Consider the following 7,181-nt stretch of genomic DNA (forward strand, 5'->3'; position numbering starts at 1 on the left):
GGTTGGAGGAGAAAGAAATATGAATAAAATATAGTTTATGAAGTTCTCAAAGATTTAATAAAATATTTATTAAAAACTCTCAGCTGTTACAGTGACTATGGTTCTCTAAAGTGCAACCGTATCCAATAAAATCTTGTATTAGCACTTCGTTTCTCTTATAGGAAGAAATTAATTTCATCTAAGTATCTTTTAATTAATTTAATTTATCTCCTTGGAGAGAAAGTAATGGACACAACAGTTGAAGACACATATGATCATATCATAATAATTCAAATCAGGAAATTAGTTTTTGCACAATAGTCCAATATCATTCAGATTTTTTTTTACATTTCATCAGTTATTTCATTCTTCAAAAACGTAAATATCCCACCTCCTCCATCACATGTCATTTCCATGACCTTTAACATTTTTTTTTCATTGACAACAGGTCTTCAGTCTTTTCCTGTAACTCATAACACTGATATTTTGTAGTTGTATTTTTAGTTGTTTTGTAGAATTCTCTTTAGCTCACATTCATTAGCTGTGTCTTCATGGTCAGACTCAAGCTATGACCCTTTGGCAGGAATTTTGGTATTGGCAGTGCATATTTTTGATCTTTCCCCTCTAAGAGGGAAGCACTATTTTGGGCATTGGAAATTAGCAGAAAACATGAAAATGTCAAAGAACAGAAATTTTTAATGGTCAGAATGTGGTCATTCATTTCAAACCAGTTTGCTTGAGGATTGACCCTGTCTTTATACCCTTGGGAAAAGAAAAACCTCAATAATGGACCTCAATAATCTTATTCTTAAAATGGAGGATAAACATAGTATATACATCAAAGAGTTACTGCAAATACTAAAATGGAATTCATGAAAAATTCTCAGCCCAGAGCCTAGGATTTACAAATATACATCACTATTTCATTATATTTTAAGAAAATGAACAATTATTTTTTCAAAAAGATTGCTTATTAAAAGTGGTAGAGCACTTGTGTAGTAGGTGTTGGGGCTCTAGGTTCAATCCACAGCCCTACAAAGAAAAAAGAAAGGAAAAGCAGGGCCAAGATGGGAAGAAAGTTTGTATGCATATTCCATTCCAAACATTATAATTTTAACTTGTTGTTATACTTTTGAAATCAATGATCATCAAACTGGAATACAGAGTAATTTTCTGTACGCATATTAGGGCATCTGAGTGCTCTGGGTTAGGACAGCTGAAAAAAAATGCTTCTTTCTATTATAATTAAGTTTGCGTGCCTGGCAGCGCCTCAGATGAACTGGAAAGAGCTTATGGCATTAAGATTCTGGTTAGGCTCAGATCGGACTTACTGAGTAGCTAATGAAACTTGAGCATCTTTCTCATCTGCACAGACCTTTTATAAGGAGCCATCTTTTCTCTCCCTAGATAAACACTCATTTTCGTTAAATCCAAACTGAGTCCAGTCCTTGTCAGTTACCGGCCAGAGAACGGAAGCCAGATTCTGGTCTGCCCATTTTACATGATGAGCAAAAGAAACATGCTGGTTTTAGGATCTCATTTCAGGCTCTTGTCTCACAGCTTTACGATGTGACATACAGCAAATAAAATGGAATGGAATGAAAACATGCCATTTAAAACAATATCTTCAACCACTTGTCCCCTCTTTCTTGAAGAAATGGCTTTTCCCATAATAAAATGCCTTTTTAGGCCATTTTGTGCCACAATATTGAGTGTACCCTGGGTCATTGTTTGTAAAAAGATGAGTAAGCCAAGATTTTATAAACTGCTCTTCATTTAAAAAGTCACCTAGATTATGATGATCCTTTGGAAAGAAAGAAGGGCACAGGGAAGATGTAGAGACAGGCCAAGAAAAATGACAACCTGTGGCGAATGGTACAGGTATAATAGGCAACTTCAATGAGGCCAGTTATCAGAAGAATTATCAGATGTCAACACTGGAAAAGTTTGCAGGGTGGGGCTTTCGTGTAAGATTTCCCCATCCTTCCCACAAGTTCTGCTGTTAAAAACAAGCATCTGCACGGAAATGTTAATATAATAAACCAATTACTTTGTACAGTTAATACATGTTAATGAAAACAAATAAAGAAAATTTGGAAAAAAGAAAGTACCCCACTGACAAACAAGGGAAATGAGCTGCGTTCCTCTTCTGTGCTGATGCAGGATCAAAGAAAGACGATAGGTTCAGGAAGCAAGGCCAAAGGAGAGAAGGGGAATCACAAAATTAAAATTAGAAGGAAGCATAAAAAGTAAATAATTCTAGTGAAACTGCAAAAATTAGAAGAGAGCTTTGGAGTCCCCATCAGTCAAAGAACAGTAGTTCTAAGTCAGTTTTAAGTGAGCGTATGTGTATCAAAGCACAGATTGGTCCCAACTGATGTCTAAAATGAGTATAGCACTAAAGACTCATCAGATGTTGGACACCCAGAATCATGTTTAGCAAATGTTGGAATTACGTTCCCTGGATTACTGGATGAAAAACTCAGTGACCATTAGCAGAAGGAGAAGTCTGTAGTCTTTAACCTCTGTGTCCCCATTGATCTTCCTCTGGGGAAAAGAAGAAAGGAACCCACTGAATAAACAGAGACACAATAGGAGGTGCACCATGCTGACAGCCAGGGGAGTCTTTGGTTCAGGTGCCAGTTTTAGAACAATTCTAAGGACTTTGAGTAAGCAGCTCAATACTTTAAATTCTTCACCCATAGCCATTCAAAACACTCTCTCTCAAATTCTGGCCAGTCTCTGAGGACTAGGCCCTTCCATTTCTCTGCTTACAAGGCACCATTTTTGCTTTGCTTTATTTTGCTTTAGGTATGTGGTCTATTAGCTATGGCTTACTATCATCTTCCAGGGTCTTCCTGGTTCTTCCCTCTAATTAATTATAAGGAGAAATTCCTGTTCCTACCAATCTCCACTAGCACACTAAACTTTGGAGACAACAATTTCAATGAGCAAAAAATCCTGTCTATAGAAACTTTTGTTTCAAAGGCGCTTACTAGCATTGGTGTAGGTGGGGTAGGGAGTGTTAGTAAGCATCAGAGAATATCCAAAATGAATTTGGTATAAGCTAATAAACACTGCTGATGGCTTAGCCTCTGTAAGAGCAAAATTCGTTGGAAGGGCTGATTAAACAATAATTTCCCACTCAGCTTCATAGTAAAAGTAAAATGGCTCCCATTGTTTGAGGTAGATGTTTTTATCTCACTGGAAATTTGCTTTTATTTGTTTATATTGATAAGAAGAGGCAGGTGTTAAGTACTGGTAATAAAACATAGATAACAAGCTTAGCAGGTAGGAATCTTAAGTTTACCACCATTAGAAAAGAGCCCTTTTATTGTTTCCTCTAAAAGTCCTATAATTTTCAAGTGTGTTTTTTTTTTTTCCAAAATGAATTGTGCTTTCATTTTTTAAAAGGAAAATTTCTAAACAGGTGCCACCAAACCTGATTGGAGCAGTTCCAAGCAAAAGCAATAAAAGTAGATGTGTATTTAGCTTAGTTTTCCTCAGAGAAGACAGAAAATCATATATTTTGTGACATTTGGCATACAGGAAATAATTTAGTAGTCTTCACCAAGTGAAACCTCTGACACTAGGGTCAGAGCCAGAACTGAGGATGATTACTATCAATGCTGACGTGATGCTTTGATAAACAGTAGGTCCCTACACAAGAACTTCAGAATGTGCATCATTTGGACTCAGGTTCTTTGCAGATACAACTCAGGTAATGATTTTGAGATTTATCCTACACTGATGTGAGGATTATTAATGACAAAAGTCCTCTTAAAGGACAGAAAAGAAGGTACAGATACCCATAAAAAGAAGAGGATGTGAGGTCAAAGGTAGAGAGTAATGCACAGGAACCACATCCAGAATTTTCTTTGAAGCAAGGCTTTGCAAGCACACAGATCAGACTTCCAGGCTTCAGGACTATGAGAGAGAGTAAAGTTCTGTTGTTTTAAGCCACCAAATTGTCAAAACTTCTTTTGACACATTTACAAAATGAGTGGATTTTCTTAGCTGGAATATTCTAGCAACAGTTTTGCCAGTTAAGGAATGAAATTGACTTGACTAAAGGACCTGGAATTGGATTGGTGATTTGAGATTAAGTAGAGGTAATTTCAGACATACAGGCTTTTTGAGAGTTTCATAATACGTATGTGGGCAGGTTTGGATGAGACAGCCTTTCTTGCATCACTGTGCTTTCCATCCTATTTTCTCAAACTATTTTATTTATTACTTCTATTTTATGTGTATGAGTGCTTTGCCTGTATGTATGTAAGTGTACCCATGTTGTACAATGCCCACAGAGGTCAGAAGAGGGTGTTGGATCCCCTGGAACTGGAGTTACAGACAATTGTTAGCTGCCATGTGGGTGCTGGGAATTGAACCTAGGTCCTCTGGAAGAAGAGCAAGTGTTCTTAACTGCTAATCATCTCTCCAGCCCCATCCATACTATTTTCAAAATAAGTGAATGACATCAGAAAATGTATAGTGCGCCTTGCAGAAACTTCTCAGAAATTCAGGGTCACATATTAATAACTACAAGATTCTTGAATACAGCAAGTATTTCTAGAGAATTTGGCCTGGTATATGCCCAGTAGTTCAGTCTTAGTCCAGATTCAACTGGCTACATTTCTCCTGGCCTGAATACTCAACAAAAAAGGCCTGGAATCCCGATGATAAGCATAAACTCCCTAGGGATGGCCGTATCAAAAGGTAATTGCATTTTTTTCTGGCTTTTCTGGCTTTAACTGAGCATTTTATATGATAGTATTTTATCTTCTCTGTTAACCTACCAATTGTGTTTCTGTCAAAAAAGATTTCAGTGGTTTCCAATAGAGTTTGCAAAGTGTGTTTACTACCTAATTTCACCTGCAAATGACACATGCAGTGTGGTGCCCGCTAGCTTAAATGTTTCTTTTTTTCCCACTTTCTTTCTTATCTTTTAAAATTATTTATTCATTCATTTTTATTTTATGAGTGTGTTGCCTGCATGTATGTAAGTACACCCATGCATGCAACACCTACAGAGGGTAGAAGTAGAGTATTAGATCTCCTAGAACTAGAGTTACTAAAGGTTGTGAGCATGCCAGGTCCTTTGCAAGAACAACCAGTGTTCTTAACCACTGAATCCTCTCTCTAGCCTTAGCTTAGTACTTTGAGTTTCTCTTTCTCATTTCTTGACAGTGCTGCCATTTCAATAATATGCTATAATCACCCAGTATATAGACTACTGTTATTACTTTAAATAGTTATCCTTCAGATAATTTTAAAAAGGGAAAATGTGTTTACCTTATATTCATCTTTTTTTCTGATTTATTTTAATCCAGATTCCTCATTTATAATTCCTCTTATGCCTGAAGAAATTGTCTTAAAATTACTTTCAAGGTCAATTTCTTTTTCATTGGGTCTCTGTATGTATTTGTGCATTTGCATGAGTGTTATACATGCAAGTGTGTGTGTGAGGCTCAAACACTCATGTACATCCCTATTCACGCAGAGGCTAGAGGAGGATATTGGTCGCCCTACTCTATCACTCTCCATCCCATCTCCTTGAGACAAGATCTCTCATTGAACCTGGAGCTTTTGGCAATGCCCACTACTCTGGCTGGCCAGCAAGTTCCATATTTTTCTATCTCTATCTTTGTAGCACTGGGCCTACAGTCATGAATGCAGCAATGCCCAAGTGGGTGCAGAGGATCAAATTCAGATCCTCATGCTTTTAGAGTAAGCACTTATCCACTGAGCCAGCTCCCCCAGCCCTTTGCTCATTTGTTTTAATTGGCTTATTTACTTTTCATCTTTAAAGTCCATTATTTCTGAAGGGAGTGAAATGGCAACTCTAACTCAATTTTATTCTAGCTGACTTTTGCTTTACCTTGTGTTTTTGTTCAGCAATTCCTACTACAACCAGCCAGGCAGAATGTCTCATGCAGAAAGTTTCAGGAAGTACATTGTTTCTACAATACTGGGAAACTTACAAGTAGCCAGGTAGCATGTCCAGGTAACACATCCTTCCTCCAGCTATATCTGCATCTCCATGGAGCCCATTGTTTCTGCATTCTGAGAAACTTGTTTTGTCATAACCAAAACTTTTTGTTAACTGAAAATCATTTAGTGAACTGACCTGTCCCTGGTCTGGTGTAAGTATGGTGATTGGAAATTGTGGTTTTAAGCTTTATAAAGTCTGCCCTGCTTCTCCTTGGGATTGAGCATTCTCTAGGGCATGATTCCTCCCCTCTGACCACCACTATGTGGTGTTTCTCTGTGCAATCTCGCTGTTTTACATTTGGAGGCCCCAGTGAGATTGCCATTCAGGTGCTCAGCGATGTATGGCTAAATTGTGGCAGTTCAGAATCCACCCATTGCTAAGGAGTGCTTAAATATGGGGCAACTCAGAGTAAACTGGTGGATGAAGTGAGTTCATCTCTGGACAATGCCTTTCCAGAGGGTCTTGCCCTTGTTGTGCATCCTTCTCTCTTTCTCTCTTCCCTTTCTCTAGCCCTCCCATTCTGACTTACACAAATGGTGCACCAGTGTGGCACACCCTTCACCTCTTCTCTTTCTGTGGGAAAGCCTGCCTGCCCTCCAAGATGGTCAGGTCTGGTAAACTCCCGGTGTTGCTACCTCCTGTCACTGGTTTACAGTACCTCTCTGTTCTGACAGGATTGTGGCTTGCTTTGCAGATTTATGCTCTCTCTACCCTACTGAAAAGCTCCCTCCCACACTCAGGGCTATTGCTGTCCTCTTCATCCATGCTTGTTTCATTGGACAGTCATCTCTCTACCCCAGCACTTTTCTCTAAGGTTTTTCTCTGCTCTGCAAGATCCACAGGTCTTTTCTCTGTTGTTCCAGTTGCAGTGGCTGTTCTGAAAGCCCACAGTTGCTCCTGAGTTCCTTTCCTGTTCCTGAAGGCGCTCTACCTTGGGGAGAAGGGGGAGGAAATGAAATGTAGCTTAGAACTTGCAGCTAGGACACTGCCCATTGATGCCTATCATCTGCCCCTTCTGTGCTGATAAAATAAAAAATAACAGGGTTTCAGTCAGGCTGACATGCCCCATTCTGGGGCTTATTTCTCTTTTCTCTGAAAACAGTGTTCCTGGATGTTAGGACAGGGGATGAACTCTCTAGGACCTTCTTCCTTGTACCCCTTCTCTATCTTTCTGAGGGCATGGGTTGGCATTTATCTCTAGATGACTGTT

Source organism: Nannospalax galili, unplaced genomic scaffold, assembly GCF_000622305.1.
Source record: "Nannospalax galili isolate Female #2095 unplaced genomic scaffold, S.galili_v1.0 scaffold579, whole genome shotgun sequence".
Classification (NCBI taxonomy): Eukaryota; Metazoa; Chordata; class Mammalia; order Rodentia; family Spalacidae; genus Nannospalax; species Nannospalax galili.